Raw genomic sequence first — 21476 nt, forward strand, 5'->3', positions numbered from 1 at the left:
ATAGCAAGGAAAATGCTCTATGGCTTTTACACACAATGTGAGAATTGGATGAAATCATACATAACATTTGGGCACTGTCACACAGCAGCCTGCAGATCATGCAAATTCTACAGCTGCAACTAAAGGACCATCACTGCATTAGTGGACATTGATGCACCCCTGAAATAAACCACACAACAGGAGAGATGTTCAGAAAAATAGCTGACAGCTAAATATCCAAACCAAAAATATTCTCTAACATTTAGGATGAGCATTCCTGCAAACATGGTTGAATGAGTCATGCTTTCAGTTAACGATTTTTAATGAAAGCATAATGGGAAGGTGAGGGCCTACAGTGATATTCATTTTGGCCCCTTAAGTTTGGCCCATACACTCCAGCCTTGTCCAGCCAGTCTCTGGAGTCCCTGGAGTCCCTGGAGCCTCCTGTGGGCTTTGGGAATGTACAAAATCCATGCTGGATATCCTCTCCCCTCAGGCTGTGAGCCCTGAGCTTGCTCTCTGCAATACTCAGTGAATCTCCTTCCCACCAAAATGATGTTGCAAAAGGGAATGAAAACTAAAAGCAAGTATTTTGGAAATCAAGAGACACCAGACCCACTGGTCATTGACAAATTTAACAGATTGCTTCTATGTGGTGCTTTCAAGGATCTTGAGTACAAGTTTTGACACTACAGCAAAGGGTGCTCTCTTGTGAGATGCTGTGAGATTTTTGGGAATGTCAAAATTTTAGTAAAACTCAGATGGTCTGCCAAACTGTGCACAGTATTTCAGAATTTAGAGATGCAAGTGGATGAGCAAGGCACATAATGGAGTTTGCAGAACTGCTTCTCTCTGTCTTTGGATATTCTGCTGTAAAACTGGCTTTGAATCCCTAAAGCAACTTCTGGAAAAGGACTGATTTCATACGGGAGATAAATCCCACAACTATCTGAGCATCTAATGATCCTCATACCAAACCAGTTTAGTAATATTATTATTTAATTATACCCAACAGCACAGAAGAGAGACATCTCTGATGGGTGAGCTACTGCATGCAGATTTACAGAAAACCAGTCAGCTGCACTTGATGGTACAGAGCAGAAAGCAATCCAGTTGGAGAACAGAAGAAACTGGAAATGAACTGTGCCAGGGTTGAAGAGAAGGTGCCAACCAATGATTTATCTTCACTTTTGCCAATACACATAATGGAGAAATGAGTAAAGCTTCAGTGTTAATCTGAGACTGCAGTGTGAGAAAGTTTCCATTTCAAGCACAAAAACCCCAACCTTCTTGTCTTTTCTGCTAGACTGTGATTCTGATGTTGCTAAAACACCCTTTCTCCTTCAATATCTGAACAGATGAGATGCCAAGGAATGTGCAGGACGAGAGGAGAACCTTAGCATCTAGGAAAGAAAGGGCTGAGCATAACATTCATAAAGTACATGTGTTTATGTCAGTTCGATGTGCTTATTCAAGTAGGAGGCCAATGGCAATTGTATGCAAATGACCAAAACAAGAGCAGAAGTGAGGTATCCTGTGTGGATTTAAAAGCTGGAAAAAGGGCAGTGTGATATCCAGAAGAGGCCAGCTCACTTGAGAACTTACTTCTCAGGAAGGCTTTGTTGCCCACACTGAACTTGAAGCTGTATTTCTCAGAGGGGTGATGGTACCTGGCTGAGATAATTCAGGTATGTTGTATGTGCCAGTGAGAGCTGGAAGCACAGTGTTGAAGGTGAGCTGAAATGAAGATCTTGGTTGACTCTGAGTTCTTCATGTCTATAACCCATTTTCCTACCTGGATATGGCAAAAGAATGGCCAAAATGGTTCAAAACACATTCCTGTGCTGATGGTTACAGAGGAAGGTGTGTGTGCCTATCTCTGTGTGGATAAGTGAATGATTTTACAGGTGAAATGGGTACAGCACTGCAGAGGGGATCAAGGGCATGCTGGGCTTGGTCTGGAGCATTTCAAAATGCTGGGCAGATTCAGAGCTGAGCAATGAAGACCCTTCTGTCCTCTGCTAAACACAGCTCAACGTTATTGCTGGTGCTGAATCCTTTCATGTCTCCTGTAACAGGCAGGAAGCCACACTACAGAACTAGCAGGGGATCTCTGCTATAAGTAGCATCAAGGGTTTTTTTCAGGAGACAAACTGCAGGGATTCTGGGAATCGTGAAGGCACAAGGATTTTGTCCTGACTCTGGAAAAGTGACTGCTGATCTTGAAGGACACTGGGAAGGACCACAATCCCATGGGCTAGCTGGATAAGCAAAGGGGTTATCCCTTTTCCTGCTGACACACTGATGGTTGCAGGGTAGCATTAGCTCCGTGGCCACTGACCACCCTGTTTTTTGAGAGAGAGCCCAAGTATCAGTGGTGGAGGGCTAAGCTGAGAGCCCAGTGTCCCTCTCTGCACAGTGCTGGTGTAGTAGGCAATATTGGCAGAGTAAGAACCCTGCAGCCTGATGGGATCACTTACATATGAATTACTACGAGGCAGCAGGGTATTATTTATACAATAAGTGCTATACAAAACAGCAGAGCAATATTTAGAGGGCAAATACTATGGACAGGAAAGCTACAATTTGTTCTGCAGCAGCAGGATGTTCTGTGCACTCCAAAGTGCCAGGCAGGATGAGGGTGATGCTTTCATGCCAACTAGTGTATGAGGACAGGTTATTATTTAAACCCCAGATACAATGGTAGGGAAAGAGTATTATTTACTAACCAGATCGAATGCAATAGCAGCAGTGGCAGTAACTGCATGGTATAATTTACAACAGAGGAAAAGACATCATTTTCAGACTGGTTATTACAGAATGGGAGGGTGTTTGTGGTGGTAGAGCACTGAAGTATTACTTTGAAGCTGAGCACTTTAGAGGTACAGGGTATTATTTATACACCAAACACCAGAGAAACTATTTTTTTGGGAGGTAAGTAACAGTGACAGTTAATCATTTCTATGAATGCCATTCTGTAATTTCCAATATGTAACCCACATTATTATTTCAACCTTGAAACTGTGGTATGGATGATGTAATCTTAATTATACTGAGATCTACAGCTGCTGTACCACAGGACTGCTAAGCTGGAATAATCTTCTGCAGTCAGTAGATTTATGCCAGCAAAACTACTGAATCTGCCCTGCCCTGTGCAAAGCCTGTGGTGCCTGGGGATTTCCAGGGGTGTTTATCCCTGACCCTGTGCAAGATCCCAGCAGGAGCCACAGGTTTTGCTGTGGATTACAGGTTATTGAATCACCAGCGACTGCTCTCTCAGCAGAGGTGCAAATGATGGATGGGAGCTCCTGCTGGAAGGGATCAGCAACATTTTCATCTGTTTATCAGCTGCTGGCCTTTGCATTTTTTTCCACACACCTTTCTCATCCAGTCTGTGATCTAACCTCAGGCAAGAGATGTTCCTTGGTTATTTCCTTTTAGTTTCCCCTACAGATTTTTGTGTCCTATCAAATTATTCTATTATGTCAAATCTGTATGTCCTACAGCCCATGAAAAATTATTCCTTTTGTCTTTCAGTGGTTGTCTACACTACTAAATAAACAAATAATGAAGTCTCTAAGTCTTCTGCCTACTGCTGACCAAGGGCACTGGAGAAGCCAGAGGCACATGGAAATTGCCAGACCAGATGAAACCAATGGTGTAGGCACATGGGAATTGCCAGACCAGATGAAACCAATGGTGTGTGTTGAGACCAGTATTCTGTCTTAGACATATACCCATATAACCAACTTCAGAGCAAAGTTCTCATCATCGAAAAATAGGGAGTAAATTGCTGAGGAGGAAGTTTCTTTTTAACACAAGGCATTTAGTGGTTACCTTCTGCCTTGAAGCATGAGTATTTACATTCCATATTCTCCCACTAATGTACACTAGGTTTATTTGGCATGGCTTAATAGACAATTTTACTCCTCTCAGGCCTAACCCGTGAGCATTACCCTGCCAGAAGAAATTTCCTGTCTTGATCACTTCATTTCCATGACATGAGGTGGCTGCTCTTGCAGATGCCCTTTTGTCTCTTGTCACTTGATGTGGCTCTGTTGAAGTGAGTCCCTTTCCTCCAGGACCTGCCCTACCCAGTGCTGGGCACAGAGGAAGGCTGGGTTCAGCTCCCCCACACCAAGGTGTGTCAGGACATCCCTGGCTCCCAGGTGGCTCCCTGATAACATGGTGGCAAACAGGACTATCCACATGTTCAGGGTGCCTCACTAATATCATAGCAAGCACTGGGGTCAAGCTGTCCAGACCTGCCTCTGCCAGGGACATCCCCTGACCCAAGTTCTTCACAGCAGTCACTGCTCCTTTCCATCACAATCCCCCAGGCAATCAGGACACAGTTACAACCTGCCAGGAACTGAGCAGTGAGGTAGAGCTATTCATTCACCTGAGTTAATTTTGGGCCTTGCCCAAAGTTCTCCCTACTTCAACTGTCCCAAGTGCCCTCTGGCTTGCTCTATAAACTGGGTTTTATGGAAAAGCTATGAGTTGCTATGCCTTGGTTAACAAAAAGAGCAACTACAAAGGTGAACACCCAGAGGATTATGCTTGTCAGAGGTCTTTCATTACCCTACTTTTCATCTCTTGCTCCCTTCTCTCAGCAGAACTCTTTCTGTGGCTGTCCTCCTGCCCAGCTCCCAAGCACAGCAAGGTTTCCCCCTCAGCCAGCCTCAGGAACTGCCAGAACTACAGAAACCCACAGGCAAAGCCAGCTTCCAGGCTACTTCCATGCAGTGTGCACAGCAGGAATGGGGTCCTGGTGGCTTCTGGACATCGCTGTGTGACCAACATGCTCAAGTCACACCATGTCCCTTATCCTTGCTTGGTCACAGCAGCAGTGACACGGCTCCAGCTGCCTCCATCCATGTGCTGGAGCCTTTGGGAGCACTGGATCACTCCAGCCGATGGCACAGCAGTTGGGCTTGTAAAGCAGGGGAAGGAAGTGGGAGCAAGGCAGTCCATGGGGCTGCTGCTTAGCACCTCAGGGCATTTCAGCAGCTAAAGCACATGGAGGGTCTTGGGGTGCCCAAGCAGAATGATTCTGGTCTTTCTCATCCTTCCCCCACCCTTCAGCTCTCTGCTCTGTATGGAGCAATCATCGGGGAGGGGGAATGTCATGCAAGCGAGACGTGGAAATTTTTCTTAAAAAAGGAAAGTCCAGTGAAAAGCACACAGAAGGGGAAAAAAAAAAATCTCAGTGTGAAGAGTCTCAAAAAAGGCTGCGCGGGTAGCGCGACAAAACCCCCTGGCTATTCATCAGGCCAACAAAAAGCTTCTTTAGGTTGATACTGTGAGCCCATTGAAGGGAGGGGAGGGAGGCAGCGCTCACACACCGCCCTTGTGCACACAGCAGAGCCCGCAGCCCTGCCCCGCACACACAGCCTGGGCTGTTCTGCCCGCGCACAAGGAACCTCTGAGCTTTTCAAAGTAAACTCTAAGGTTTCCGTTGTTGCGCTGGGCTCAAGTAATTTTTTTTTTTTTTTTTTTTTTTTTTTTTTAAATATATAACAGCTCCCTCTCTTTGCTGTGCCTCTCTCTCCTTCGCTCTTTAAACAGCCCCGGCTGCTCCGGGCTCTCGGCAGCCGGCGTGCGCTGGCTCCCTATGTGGTCCAGGGCTCTATGAACACGGCTTTTGTTGCTGCTGCTGGGAAGCTGCCGGAGAGCGGCACACACAGCCCGGCTTGTTCCACACGTGGAGGCTGCACAGGGCTCGGGAAGGGGGGAGAGGAGGAGGAGGAGGAGGAGGAGGAGAGCGGCTTGGGGTAGGATGTCTTGTGGTAGAGCAGCCATCCCACCGCTGGCAAGGGAAAGGGGGAAGCAAGGCGACGGAGGCGGGTGGTGGTGGTGGTGGAAAAGATGCCTCAGGCAGCTAAGAAAGGTCCCGTTGATTTTTCAAATGGGACCAGCTGGCTCTCCACCAGCCCACGTTGCCGCCGGGTGTCAGGGAAGGCAGTGAAGTCACTGGGTCCGTGCAACTTACACTTGCAGAGGATCTGCCCCGGAGAGGGAAGAGGAAAGACCAATAATGGAGTGGATTTTGGAGTTCTGGGGTTCCTAATCATTATGTGTATTCCTGGGTGAGACCAGAGCACTAAACAAAAATCTAGCCTTTTCCTCGTGTATATTCAATTGTTTCTGTCTTTTAAGTGATATCATCCATTATCTTTTCCTTTAAACCCCTTAATGTTCCTCACTTATTGGGAGTGTTTTACAGTGATGAGCTGCTGTTTGCTCTGATAGAATCTGAGTCTGCTGAATTTTGTTTAGTGTCTTCTTTTCCTTAGTAAGTTTTCCCCTCCGCCTCTTTCACACCCTCAATTTCCTATCCTGTCTGCTCTCTTTGCCCATTCATCCTCCAGGCCTCATGCTGCTGTCAAACCTGGCTACTGTACACAGAGGTGATTATATGAAACATTAAACAGCAGTTCAAGTGGAACAGATGGAGCTTCCCCCCAAAGGCTGCTCAGGCTGCAGAAAGAGCTCAGCCTCTGTCCCGTCCAGTGGTGGTGGGAGGTGATGCCTCCCCTTTTCCATTCTGACAACTTGAAACATCTCAGAAAGGGGCAGTGTCCCCTTTGACCCGTCAGGCAGATACAGTCTCTTCAAGTCAGAAGGAAAATATAACATCAAACAACCAAAGCAAAGAAAGAGATAGTTCAGCTTCCAACAGCTCCTTTGCAGGATTTGAAATCGTACAAATTTTAGTCCCCAAACCACTGGCCCCTCTGCCCAGCTGACGTCCTTTACCAGGAACTTATAGATGAAAACCAAAGTAGTGAGGAATGCTAAGAAATTCCTCTCTCCCAACTATTTCATTGTGGGATATTTCCCCCTTTCGACATCTGGCAAAGCTATTTTAGAACCAAGGAAAGCTTTACAAACTGACACTTTTTTGGCTAAACAACTCAAAAGGGAAAGGTTAAAATGCACTCTTTATTCTGCATGCAGAGCTCTACTGAGCAGATTTAAATAAGAAGTCTTAAAGAGTAGTAAACGAATGGAAAGAAGTAATTTCTGATAGAGACAAATAAAACCTTTTTTTTTTTTCTCAGTCTACTTCTGGAGAAGAGCTCAGCTCCCTGAAAACTATTGCTAAAAATACGCTTCATCTGCGAATGGATTTGGAAAACGGGCAGATACTGAGGAACACCCAGAGCAGCTCACTGGAAGCAGCCCAGGGGACTCTGCCAGCCGCCAGTCCTGACATCCTCACGTACGGGGAGAGCTGTCAAACCCTCGGGCACCCTGCTTCTTTTCATTCTCTTTCTGAATTTGTCAGCCCCTCCGGAGCTCAGCACCCTCCAGCTCAGGGGTCACCCTTTGCTTGCCCTGTGGCAGAGCAGTGACACCGAGCAAAGCCATGACCACAGGAAATCCCAGAGCTGGTTGGGACACTCGCCACAAATCAGCAGGACAGCAGCCTCCATCCCCAGAGCTCGGGAAAGGATCAGACACATCACCTGAGCTCCTGAAATCCATCACAAACAAACACCCATGTGTCGGAGGGTCTGTGGGGAGGGAGAGTGAGGATAGCCCTGTCTGCTCTCCCACCTCATGGTTCTGACTATAGGATCTCTGAACCTGTCCCTGCTTTCCCTCTCTTCCCCAAGCCAACCAACAAATTTGGCACACAGTTGTTGCCCCTGGCTGCAGGTCTGCTCCCCATAAGGTGTGGGATGCTGGTGAGGACCCATCCTGCCCGGGTGAAGCCTCAGGCACAGGCTCCCCTTCACAGCAGCGCTGCTTGCAGGAGGGAAAAGCTCTGGCTCAATCAATTTTACAACTTATCTCACATTTCTCTGCTGGTTGCTCAGCAGGGAAACAACCAATCCACTGAATGAGAGCCTGCTTCTGTAGAGCACTTAAGAAAGTTAAGGAAAAGACACCAAAGAGAGAGAAGGGAGGAAAGTGCGATACATTACCTTTAACAGTTCAGTGCAGTGCTTCCAGAATCTAAGTCCCATACACCTGGCAGAGAAATGAGGTCTTTTTCGATGTTCAAGAAGTAAAGAGCTTGCCACTTCTTGCTGTTACTGTATGTCTTCTTCACAATCTCCAGATGAGTTTTCCTGCGTTTTTATTTTTTTTTTTCCTTCCCCGGTTCCCCAGAAGAAATCAAAATTCCCTATGTGGTATTTCAGGTCCTTTCAGGCAGTGGCAGCAGCAGCAAGCTTGAAGAGTAAGTACTGTGTGTGAATGGCAAAAAAGAGAGAGAGGGTTTCAGACCACATTAGCTGCCACTGGCTGCAAAAGAGACCATCAAACTCCTGTCAGCCTCCTTAGATACCTCTTGAAGAGCTGGCACTCTAAGGGTATTGGATCCTCCTCTGGATTTTAGAGTAAAGGTAGGCAGGCATCCAGGGGGCAGGGGGAAATAGGAGGGCTTATGGACCAAAAAGGAAGCCCAGCCTCTTGGAAAGAAGGAGAAAAAAAAAAACAAACAAAACCACCAAACCAAACACCCAACCCAGAAAAGAAAAGAAAGGGGGAAAAAAAAGCATTACTGAAAAAAAACCTGTAAATGGAGAAAGCCGAATGGGGAGTGGGGGATTAAATTTAGCCCTCTGGTTTGGAAGCAAACTGGCTGGGGCACCACAAGTGGTTGAGAGAGAAGAAATAGTTTGTTTAATAAAAAGAGAACGTGGTTTATGCAAACTAAAATAAGATGAAGCTAATTAAGGAACCTGAGCAAAGTATGTGTGTCTGCAGTGCAGTCAATATCACTGCAGTCTGAGCAGAAAGGAGCAGATCCACTGGGAAGCCCAAAGACAGCAGCAAACAGGACAGTTCAGGGGACTTGCTGCTGAGGTAGGGAGGCAGGTGATGGAGGGAAGGAAGGGATGCTCAGCATTAGGAAAAGGGAAGCACCTGGAGCGTCAGTAACTGATAAGTGATATAAAGGCAGAGAAAGGAGGAGTTTGGGAATGAGTTTGCATAAAGGTTATTTGGGGTGAACTGGGGAGAAATGGAGAGCTTGTACATACACCTAGTAATGGGGGAGTCTGAAGAGGCTACCCCAAAACTGAGGAGGATTCCATAACAGAATCCTTGGCAGTAGTGAAGTTGTGAGGAAGTGCTGAGAGGACTGTAATGTTTTTTCCTGTATTTTTTTTTTCCCTGTGGGGTTGCTGGTACCTTTGAGATGAATAAAAACCTGTGAGTGGGGAGGAGGAAATGAGTCTGTCACTGCAGACCTACACCTTGGCTTGTGAAGGGGCCAGATGACAGCTGGGAGCAGGTGAGAAACTGCTGAGGTGTTCACAGTTGAGAAAAGCACTTTTGTAGAGAGCACCACCAGCCTAAGGTAAAGGTAAAGTCTGAAACTGAGGACAGGCAGGTCCCCCTGTGCCTTCCTTGCACCCAAACCACACAGCTGCCCTCAGTATCTCTCCTTCCATTTCTCTTTTAATACAACCTTTAATATCTGCACTTCCCGCTCTTTTCCCAAGATCCTGCTTTTCTGTCTGATTTGCGATATAATAGTTTCTCCTCTCCCCATAAATTATTTTTGTCTTATGCCTCACTTCAAAATTTTCTTCCCTGACTGCCTCACTTTTTAACCTGAGGCTCATAACCACCAGCCATGCATCCATCATCCTGACAGGTAATGCTCCCATACCACAGAGCATGGAGCCTCACTTCTTCCTGCAGGTACCTTATTCCATTTCAGAGATTCAATAACAAACCTTGGTTGTGGATTTCCCTTATCCCCCCCCCGCCCCCATTCTTTTCTTCCCCAGCGTGCAGCACTAGATATCCATTTCAAAACTTTCCAGGTGCCCATATGTTAAAAGTCCAAAGGACAGTGTCTTTGCCACCTGAAGCACTGCTTTTGATGCAGCCCTGGACATGTTTAGCTTTCTGGGCTGCAAGTGCACACTTGCACTTGCAAGTTGGGTCATTCTGAGCTTCTTATCCACCAAGTCCTGCTCCTCAGTGAGAATAAATTCTCACTCTGTTCTCTGCCCAGCCTGTATTTGTGCTTGCTTCCCCCACCTCACAAACCTGTCAGTCTATACGAGTGCTATCTGCTCATATCAAATTTAATTCTTCATCTGCTGAGATAAACCAGGGCCCTTCTCACCTACTCAAAGCACATGGGATCCATCCAAGGGCTGCCACCACCTGCAGGTGCTGGGTGGGCTGGGGCAGCCAGGGCTGTGCTGGATCATCACCTGCCTCCCCCCATCACTAGCTGGGGTGTTTCCTCATGGGCAGCACAGCGTAGCCATGGCAATGAAAGGAGACAGGCAAAACACACTGCAAATGGGGCATGACAGCTCATGCTCTAGGCAGGACTTGGTATTTCCAGCTGGGTGTAAAAGACACAGCGACAGGATCTATAAAATGTGACCTGGCTGATTTTGCTCAGACTCACGTACGTGAGACACTCTGAAACAGCTCATGCCTGACCACAGCCCTTTCTCCCCGTAACATAAAGATCTTTTGGGAAATGTACATGTTTAGTTGTTTTGCTGTGGAATAACTGAGCCCTCTGTACCCTCTGCTGCTGCCGTGGTTTGGCAAAGAAAACCTCATTTGAACCTTTGGTGAGCTTAAGCCAGGGAACAGAGAAAATTCCACTTCAGAGCTGACCAGTTAGGAAAATGTGATGCTCCACACATAGTGGTTTCTTAGCAGCTTCAGAAAAGGGATAGAAACTGCTCAGTACCTGCTGGCTGTCCCAGTTTTTTGTCTGCATCAGGAAGGATTGGAAAAATAGCTAAATATGTTCAGAGAAATTGTGATTCATAAACTGCACTTGTGTTTGCTTGTTCTTTAAGCTGAGGAGTGGCCAGGTCAATAAAAAGTTACATAGATGACTTTTGTTTATTGTTTAAAGAAGGAAAGCAACAGTTAATGGCTCTTTGAAATACAGGTGACACATTGCAAAAGTCCTTGCAGTTAGGTGAGATTTTTACATGTCATTATAAAATTAAAAAGAGGCTTATGTCTATTCCCAGTCAAGTTTAGCCTTCAGGGAGCATGAATATTTGAACAGAGAACAAACCCTGTGGCCAAGGAAAAGTGGATAATAGCTTTTCTGTGAAAACTATTGAATATCCAGAATTTATATAGTGGAAGTAGTCACTGAATGAAAATGTCCAGAAAAGGGAAAAACATCAGACAGAAGAAGGTTGTGTCAATTAAGGTGATAGCTGCAGTTTTTCAAAACCAGTGAAAGGTGGGCTTGAGTGGATTGTCAGTCAAGAGAAGGAGAGAAAAAAATAAATAGAAAAATAGTAGAATAAACAATAAACCTTTCAAATTGCTTTGAAAAATTGTGCTAATCAAACCACTCATGGTTGTGAACTGCTGCTCCTTCCCTACAACTATCAGAGCAGTCATCTCACAGCTCTCAGCTTGAAAAGGAGGGTATTGTTTCCCTAAAACACTTACATTTCTGGAATTATTGTATTCTATTTAAAGCTGATTTGGCATTTTTAAAAAACCACTGGGGACATGAGAAGGGGCTGTGGGATCCCAGCTACTCTGTGCACAGGTAGTTGAGTGGGGTGCACGATTTCAGTCTTTAAATAATTAATGCACAAATTCAATCTGTGCACGAATTCAGTCTATGAACACTCTTCAGGTTCTGAAGATTTAGGGTCAATCCAGGACCTTTGGGCTTGTGTCCCAATAGTGTTGTTCATGCTTTTGCAGTCAGTTGTCTGACATTCCAACAGACACTCCTTGATCAGCTGCCACGATTTCCTTCAGCGATCGATACTTGTGCTCTCCCTGCCCTGCAGAGCTATGGAAGCTCTGACACCACGCTGAACTGAGGCACACAGAAGCAAAGTGCCTTGCTCAAGGCTATGGGTGAAGCCAGTGTTAGAGCCAGAATATCTCCATTCCCAACCCTCTTCCCTCTTTCAAAGCCAGCAAAGCCCTTATCTGCTGCAGCAGCTCAGGAGTGTGTTTGCTGCTCTGTGTCTCTGGGCAGTGATGCTCTGTAAGGGTGAAGCTGCCACCTCAAAATGGCAGCTTTGACCCTCACATTTGGGTTCTGCATTTCTCCAAGCCAAGATCCCATGATGGGGAAAGCATGGTGTAATATAAAAATGTCCATGTCATGGCTTTTGTCGCTGGGTCCATGAGGAGGTCATTGTATGGTTTTGGAGTCCCACTGGAGGGATGAAAAGGGACAGTGCTGACACATCTCTAGCTAAAAATTGGGAAAGGCCTAAAACCTCCCAGGGGAGGCTTTGCCTGCTGAAAATTTATCCTGAAAGCATGGAAGGGGACTGAAAAGAAATGAGTCAACATCTGGGGGTAAAAAGGACAAAGAAGAACCTCCCCACCAAACACAGCACCTGTGCCCCTTTATTCCAGTGTGAATATCAGCCTTGTCGGTGCAGGTGGAAAACTCACCCCACATTTAAAAAGCCAACCCCATAGACACACACACAACTTCTCCCAGCCCTGTTTGCATCCAGGATTGGAAACAGTGCCCTTCCTGCACCTCCTGTGCTGGACAAAGTACCTATTGAACCTGCAGTGGCCAGGAGGCTCCAGCTCCTGCTGAATGAGCTGCCTTCTGCTCTCAGCCCGTCCCAGTGCTGGCAGACGTAAACAGCGGGGCTCGCCCCCACCCCCATATTGTGGCTTGTTCATCCCCTGACAAAAATAGAACCTCAGGCTGGAGGGTGGGATGGTGCACACAGACTCAGGTTTGTTTGGCAGGGCATTTTTTAAAAAATATTTTCTTCTTTTTGCTCCTCTTGTCCTCTTGGTGTCTTTCCTATTGCGCAACAGGGCTGTATGAAGGGAGTGGGGATGGACACACTTGGTTAAAGATTTGGCAACACTGGATTACCAAGATTAGGCCTCTTATGCTTATCCTGGCTTCCCAGTATCTCATCTTTATCCTTGGATGGCCAAAGGGAAGGTCTGGAGGTGATGGGCACCACCAGCTTAAAATATGTGGTATCAGGGCTCACACCAGCATTGCACACAGGAGGGATGGCCAGTGTCCTGGGGCTGCTCATCCCTCTGCACTTCTGGAGGGCTCCCCAGGCATACTTGCTCTTGTGTTTTGAGGTGCAGGGAAGGGCTGACATCTCCAAGGTGAGGGGAGAGGGCAGTGACAAGGTGGCAGCCGGGGTGGCACAGGGCTGTTAATGGGATGAGACATGACTTCACAGTCCATGGTGCACATGGGACTTACTTCCCTCCCGCTGCCCAGCTCCATGCTCACACTGTGTGACACATGTCCAGCCTTCCTGGCCATCCCTGGGTGACAGTGGAACAGCTTTTGTACAGGAGGCACAGTGTGGATTGCTCCCTTGGCCAGGGTGATGCTGTGCACAGCTCCCTGCCCTCACACACAACTCACGCCTGTCCCTTTCTCCTTTTTTCCCCTTTTGCCACATTCATGCCCTCACCTCACCTTGTTAATCAGCTGCTTGGACTGAGCCTAACTTTGCCCCCCTCCCAGCCTCCCTGATGGAGACTTGCAGGCTCAGCAAGGGAACGTGGGGGTGGGCACCATGCAGAATGTTTGTACAATGAATAAATGAAAACAGTGCTAATTTTATGTTCCTCCCAACTTGGGACGGAGCAACACGGGAATACAGCCCCTTTTGTACGGGCATGGGACATCTCCTGTGTTTGCTTTTCTCCCAGAATGCCTCTTCTCACCCTGCACAGTATAAACAGGCTGCTGTTGACCTTGGAAGCTGGGGAGGGGTTACGTCAAGCCCGGCAGGTTTGCTGGGCTGGGTATTTACAGTCTCGCACCCCCTTGCTCTGGCAAGAAGTGATGTACACTGAGCACTCCCAGCTCCCTGCCTGGCTCCCAAGGGGGACTGGCCACCTCTGCCTGTGGCAGCAGGGAAGCCTGGAGCTCTCCCTGACCCCCAATGAAATCTGCTGTTCAGGGGAATTCTGCAGAGAGTTTCTCCTGAAGCTTTGTTTGCTCTTTTTGTGGAAGAAGGTTTTTTATGGCATTTGTTTTGTTCCAGGAGAAAGTGTTTGCTTGTCTAAGGTCAGTGAGGAAGAGGCAGGGAGAGGATGTGGGAGTGCAAAGAGCAGGAAGCAAATAGGACCTGGTAGCAGGTGTAGCTTCATCTGCCTTCTTCAAAAATCTTCACTGGGCTTGGTGGGATGTGCCAGGTGCTTTGGAGGTGGGAGAGGTCACAGGAGAGGCTTTTGACCTGAGCACACCAGTGCCCCCTCACAAGGAAATATTGAGCTGATTTGTTGATGGTGAAAATAAAGCTCAACAGAAACACCTGCAGCAACCTGACCCATGGAAAGGGCTGCTCCACAGCTCGGGGTATGGTTTGTCCTCTGGACAGGCTTTGCTGAGAAACAGGAGGAATGACCCTGTGCTGAGGGGTGACTGAGGTGCTCCCTACCCAGAGCCACTTATTTCTGGAGGGGTAAAGGCTTTCTCCTGAAAGCTGGAAGAAACACCTTCTGTACTTGCCACCCTGAAGGTCACAGCCACTGTGCTTGTAATTTAAAGCCTCTGCAGAGGATTAGGCCAAGGCACTTGGTGGCAAAGAGCTTTCCAGGAATCCTCCACGCTGAGCAGCTTCAGCTCAGTAATAAAGGGATCACAAGGAGACTTGGCTCTGCTGGCATACAACTGCCCAGAGGTCATTTTTTAAGCAGACTGTCCAAGAACATTCACAGCAGGCAGTGGGCTTTTCTTACAGCAGTTAACTGGTTTTCAGTCCTCAGCAAGGAGTGTATACTCATCTCTTGGCCTCTCCTGTCATCCCATTAACACAAGAATCCCCTTGAGCCTCTTAACCCTCTCAGTCCTGCCCAGAATATTCATTTTCCCTTTCCCATTTATATCTCACTTCTTAATTTGCAAGTGAAAGAGGTTTCATTCTGGTAAACAAGAAAATGTTGTAAAAAAGTCAATCTCAAAACCAAGACTCCACAAAAAGCTTCAGTCAGCTGGACAGTAATTACACAGACCCACATACAACAGATGTGGATGTAAGATCAGTGCTGGATGTTGCTATCTGCAACTGCTGGAGCTGTCAGAACTCAGCTGCAAACGTGTACAAATGGAAAAGAGTGTAGGGGGCTTCTTGAGGCATGACACATGAAAACCTTGATAAATTATCCAACCTCAGGGCTGGCAGTGAGTAGGTAGCTTGTTTCTTCCACTTCTCTTGCATTTATTATTAGTCTTTCTGTTTCTTTTTCAGTTTAACTATGAAATCTCTTCCTCTGATTCCATCATTTCTCTTTGTTTTCCAGTCTTCAGCAAATGTGTCTTTTTGTTTGCTGTAGAAGAGAGGATATTTCTCTTTCTGTATTGTAGGTTGGGTAGGTGGAGCTGGAGTTTTAGGTCAGAAGGCCCAGAAATATCCTCAGGGTTACTCCTAATAGCACACCTCTGCTTTTTCTGTCAGTGGAATAACCTGTCTCACCTTTTAGCTCTGAGTACTCAGGGGGAATAGATAAACCTTCCATTAATAACACCATGGTTAGAGAGGAGGTTGTGACCCTTCCCATCCTTCCCCCAGCACTGGACTGGGGTTCTCAGAGAAGCATCCAGATGTGAGGAGATGCTCATATGGGTCTCCATTATTAAACACCCCTCCAGACAGCCTCCTCCTCTTCCTTAGCTCGGTGCTGCTGGGCCCTTCCCTCAGGCTGATGTCTCTTTCTGCCCTCTGCTGAGTTTCTAGGTGGAAAAGATGGACAACAGAGGTTTGAGTTGAGGCACATGTGGTGTGGCTGGTAAGAAAAACTTGCCTTGGCTTGTGCTTGTCTTAGGAGAGAACATTTTGAACTGCCCCAGGTTTTTGTGTCCATGCTGGGATTAGATCTGCACTCACTGCCAAATGCTGGACCAAGTAAGGCTGCAGGGGAGAAGTCCTCAGAACACCTTCCCAGCAATCTGTACAATTCTGCTTTACTGACTGCTGCTGCTTTCTTAAAAACCCAGCTGGGACCGTGCTTGGAGCTCTAAACAGGTCTCTCTTTGACAACTGCTGCCTCCTGGCATCTGTACATTTTTGGGAAACATCCCCCACTGGCCTGCAAAGAGGTGGCTGCAGATCCAAGGAGGCATTTCTGTGCCTCTCTCCAGAGGTTCCTGGTGCCTGAATCTGGGTCAGGGTTGGACAGGTTGCTACAATGAGAGCTGAGGAGTTGCTACAGTGGAGAGGAAAGCAAAGGACTAAAATCCAAATTCCCCCATCTTCATCAGAGCATCTCTGCAGATCAAGAGTTCTCTGGAAATGTTATTCCTCGGCTGGGATGTTGAGATCCCAGTGTCAATATTTGTGAAGTAGGAAGGGCCCTGCCAGATGCAGCATTCCCAGAAACAAGCCTCTGTGCACAGCTGCTGGGGCTCAGCCTGGCACACCCCACACTGCTGCAGAAGTCCCTGGCCAGTCCTGCCTTGTGGGGCTGGGGGAGGCAGAGGGATGGCTCTACTCACAGCCCTAATCTGCCCCTTGGAGGTTTGGGTGAGATTTATCCTGCTCTTCAGAGAAACAGACAGCAAGCACTGCTCTGATGCTGTAGTTTCAGCAAAATGCACGAGTGAGTTGACTTTGATACTGCAGCAGAGTGGTCTGAGGGCCTGGAGGCAAGAGCCTTTATATCTGCTCAGAAATGATGCTGCCCCAGCAGAGTTACTGTGCCAAAACCGTGTCAAAACAGCTTCCTCTGAGGGACAAATTATTAATGACTATCACTGCCCTGGGACAGCTGAGAGTGGGCAAGAAAGGAGACCTGATGTAGTGATACTGATGTCAGGCTGCAAGGGTAATGTCACTGTCCCCAGGAGGGGACCTCACCTCAGAGAGGATGGGCTGGGAGCCCAAACATGATGTAATGCCTTCCTTCCTTCCTTCCTTCCTTCCTTCCTTCCTTCCTTCCTTCCTTCCTTCCTTCCTTCCTTCCTTCCTTCCTTCCTTCCTTCCTTCCTTCCTTCCTTCCTTCCTTCCTTCCTTCCTTCCTTCCTTCCTTCCTTCCTTCCTTCCTTCCTTCCTTCCTTCCTTCCTTCCTTCCTTCCTTCCTTCCTTCCTTCCTTCCTTCCTTCCTTCCTTCCTTCCTTCCTTCCTTCCTTCCTTCCTTCCTTCCTCCCTCCCTCCCTTCCTTCCTCCCTCCCTCCCTTCCTTCCTTCCTCCCTTCCTCCCTCCCACCCACCCACCCACCCACCCATAGTGTTCCCTTAAGTGGTAACTGTTTGGAATTGGTTTTGGAGAAAAAACCAAAGAGATATAAGAATGTTTTCTCGCATGGAAGGAGTGGCATCCCTGCTTCATCTTGTGGGTCTTGTGCTTCACCTTCTGTCCCCTCTTTTCCTCATTATTAGAAAAAGGCTGGATACATCTCCTGGGTGGTGAGGAAAAGGCAGATCCACTGCATGGGAAAGTGGAACTGAGCAGCAACTGAGGCTGCAAAGGTGGAAGCACAGTTAGCAGACCAAGGAAATCCTCACACTAGGGAGTGAGGGCTGTGGGGATGTGCTACCCTACCCCTTTTCCCTGCTTTCTTCAGCCCCCACACGTAGCACAAACATTCAGCAGACAGCCTGGCCTTTGGCTTGGGACTACTCAGGTGGGAAATAGTCTTTCAGAGCTTTGTGATTTGTTTTACCCTTTCCTTTGTTGGGTCCTTTTACAGGAACCCAAAAGTAGCTGTTTTGAAAAGACAGCAGAGACTGTGTGGACCTTTGGTAACTTTTTTGACGACTGTGAGACCTGCCAAACAGCCCGAGAGAAAGGATCTTACTGTGTTGATTTGTTTTCTTTGGTTTATGGGGGAAGAAAGTATTTCACACATAATTAGCGCAGCCACAGAGAGATTGTATTAAAGGTGCTTTACTGGAAATTTCAAGGGACAGAACAAGGGAAACCTGTGTTAACACTAGCAGCCAGGAGAAGGACCTTGCCTGCAGAACGGTGGGGAAGGACAATGTGGAGTGTTCAAGCTGCAAGAAAGAAACTGTTCAGGAGGGCAGCATGTGCATCAGGGGCTGGGATTAAACTAAGCTACTGCGGGCCATGATGCTCCTGCCTCCCTCCCCCAGCCCCTGCCAGGGCTGCAGGCTGCCAGCCTGGGTGGTCAGCTCTGGGGGAGACTCCACTCCCATGGATGGAGGACAGCAAGGAGCCCAACTTACTGCTCAGTATCAGAATCCTTGGTGTCTGCTTCAGCTATAGCCACCCAATTTCAGTTTTACCCGTGTCAGTGTATAAAACCAGCCAGTCCTACCTGGAAGACCTCTCCAACATAATAGAAGAGCTCTCGCCTGCTTCCTCCATCTGCTGAACTCACTCCAAAGAGAACAGGAGTTATTTTAATGCAAAAACTTCCAAGATAAACCCAAGTTGCTCAGCCTTGTCCATACTCTAGTGAAAAAGCTCATCACAGGCCTCTCTCTCCCTGGGTGTTTTCATGAAACCAGTCATTGGGATCTTTGCATTCCCTGGAGTTCTGAGTTTCCTGGTGGACCTTGCTTACATCCAGAAAGAGAATTATGTGAGTGAGGTATGATCTTATTCAGGTGGCATTTTTTGATCCCTGGGGCTCAGTGAGATGTCTGAAAATGAAGAACTTTAGTTTCTGTTTTACTCCAGTTTGAGGGACACTGATACAGGAGTAGAGGACTGATGTGTCCCTGTCCATGTGTCACACTGGTATCTCACTGCATGGCACCTACTGTTGAACTGTCTGAGCTCTCCACCCATGCTGAGGTGTCACTTTAACCTCAGACACACAGAAGTACCATTATTTAAAAGCAGAGATGTGAAGTGCACAGCCCTGCCCAAGGCCATGTTAAAAATCTCTGCTTCACACTTATTTAGCTGCCTACAAATCAACTACAGTGCCCTGGTACAATTGTTCCCAGGCAGGGGAAGCAGCATTTAGACTTTGCTGCTCGCAAATCCTGCTGTTTGCTATGAAAATAATGTGCTTGCTGCTGGCTGGTTTGTCTTCCTTATTGTTTCTGCTTGTTTGGTTTTGAAAGCTTACATCACTCCGTGGCCAGCAATGTCTTGGGTGTCATACAAGAGCCACTTTTTCCCAGGTTACCTGAGGGCAACGCCAGGGCTGAACAGCAACTCTACAGAAGGCACGAATATACTGTGGCCATTTATTTCCTGCTGTGCTTAGGAGAGGAGTGAGGCATATTTGTGGTGGTTGCTATTAGACATCAGGGAGGAGCAGTGCCTGGTGGTTGGCAGAGGGATGGGCACAGGCTCCTGGGTTATATTCACAGCAATGCCACTGACTTTGAGGGGCAAAGTGACACGACCTGGGCTCCTCATCCTTGACAGGGACATCAGTATATTTAACTATTCCACAAGTGAGCTGGCAGCACCTGGATAATTCAGGAATTCAACAGCAGCTCAGTTGTTTGTGTGTCACCTCAGCTGTCACTGAGTGTTCTCTGGCTGTATAGTGGTGGTTGGCATGGGACATACATTAGGGGAGGACGGTGGAAGTAAAGCAATGCAAAAAGCCACTCTGCACTACATTCAAGTTGTGCCTATCCCTTTTTCTGTGTGAGCTCAACTGTCCTCTTCTCCTTTTTGACATTATACCTTTTTCTGCACAATATTCCCTGCTGGAATATCTCTTAGGCTCTCCTGAAGCTTCTGGTCTCTCTCCAATCTGTAAGGTCATTTTTTTTGTGCACATCCCTGACTCCCAGCTCATGTTTTCTCTGTTTTTCCATGTGCCAGCTTTACAGCAGAAGGCAAAAATATACTGATGCTGTTTATTTCCTGCTCTGCTTAGGAGAGGAGTGAAGCCTATTTGTGGTGGTTGCTATTAGCCATTAGGGAGGAGCAGTGCCTGGTGCTTAGTGCAGGGACTGGAAAGGTACTCGGGCTTAGGCAGGAGGATCTGCCCTGGGGACTCACCTGTGACAGGTGAAGGTGCTGCACTGGTGCTGCCAGGGCTGAAATGGACCTGAGGAACACGGCATGCATCAAACCCCTGCTGGCCAAGGAGAGCTGGGCACTTGGAAAATGATGAAGCAAACGAGTGTTTATTCCCATTACTAAGCTGTTGCCTGTAACTCAGGATGCTGATTAATTGGGAAGCAGTACCAGCAGGCAGGGCAGACCCTGGCACAGTGTTTACAGCATTCACTTGGCACAGGGTGAAGGTGGCCAAGAATAACTCTCTGTTAGCCACTAGCAAGGTGTGCTGGTTGGATTTTTCCATTTGCCCTGTGTGTGGCTCTCATCGTTGTCCCCTGACTCGTGCCAGTCCTGGAAAAGCCCCGGCTCCAGTTGTCCCCAAAGAGGCTTCTCTATTTAACACTGATGGGATTGTGGGGAGGTGGTTGGGGTGCAGGGGAGGACAGCACCCATCCCTGGGAGTACCGGAGACACTCAGGCAGTGTCAGTCTCTTCACTGCCACTCTTCCCCTATTTAAAGCCCCAGTCTGGATGCAGAGGTGAAGGGCTGGCTCATGGTAGCCTCAGGGCAGGAGACAAAGCATGGAGGAGGGAAGCAGAGCTGATGGCAGAGCCAGCCAGGTCGGCAGGGATTTTCCTTTGATGTGTGTCTCTGGGCAGCACTGTTCCATGTTGCTGCAGCCACTGCAATTATGGCACTCTCTTCCTTGCCAATTTTCCATGTCCGTTAGTACTCAGCTTGGTTTGTGACATTAATTTTTTCTCTGCTGACGTGGGCAAATAAGCTGCTGGTGTGTCTCTGATTTAGGAAAGCACTTTTGCCACAGCCATGCAGAGTGTGGCACACCACATGCAGAAGAGAGCAGGCACCAGAGCAAAACAGGGCAGCAGGAATGGTGGGAAAGGGAGAGCAGCAAACTGAGTGCCCCAGAACATCCTCCCCTCCCAGTGCCTGGGATCAGGCTGCTCCACACCCCAGGGGTCCTTCCCACAGAACCACAAACCACAGTGCTGGGCTCAGGCATTCCCTGCTTCCAGAATACCTGGGCCAGGTGCATGATCCCTGCCCCAGCTCAAGGCTCGTGGTCCCTAACCACTCAGAGTAAGAGTCCAGCACACTCCCTGCCATTTATTCAAGTGGATGCTGAGAGCATTGCCTCCCTGCTGCTGGCCCTGCCAAACTCTCTCACTTCTGTCCTCTCTGACAGTCTCCTAAGAAAGACATCTTAATTTTAGTTTGTCTGCATCACTTTAACCTTAAAGGCAGCTTGAGCACAGGAGGAAAACTGCCTCCTTTCTATGTGATAAGGAGTGACTCAAGGACCCTTTCTGAAACCCAACTTTGAGCAGGAAACTTGTTTGAAAAACACTTGGCAAATGAATACAAGCATATAATATGAAACAACAATTCAATTATTTTAAGGTCTCTCAAAGCAGCAAGCCTGGAGAGAGGGGAAACTTCTGCCTTAAGATCAAAATCAGAGATCCAGGATCAGAATCCAGATGAGAGAATTTGGGTTGATTGGGAATAAATGGTCACTTTTCAGTACAGCAAAAGAAATGTCATGAGATTTATGAGGCTGGATGGAGAAGAGATTGGTCTGGTATAATAGCTTCTGGCTT

At 47.6% G+C, this 21476-nt stretch overlaps 1 protein-coding gene across 1 annotated transcript in view; it reads right to left on the reverse strand.

Annotated features, from left to right (window-relative positions):
- The window catches only part of ACAN (aggrecan), a 48342-nt gene extending 40117 nt beyond the window's left edge, over positions 1–8225 (reverse strand). Inside the window, exon 1 of the mRNA XM_088172613.1 lies at positions 7917–8225. The gene's annotated coding sequence lies outside the window, so the exon portion shown is untranslated. The remainder of the gene's footprint in view (positions 1–7916) is intronic.
- Between the last annotated feature and the right edge of the window lie 13251 nt (positions 8226–21476).

This window comes from Sturnus vulgaris, chromosome 13, assembly GCF_052056855.1.
Source record: "Sturnus vulgaris isolate bStuVul1 chromosome 13, bStuVul1.hap1, whole genome shotgun sequence".
Taxonomy (NCBI): domain Eukaryota; kingdom Metazoa; phylum Chordata; class Aves; order Passeriformes; family Sturnidae; genus Sturnus; species Sturnus vulgaris.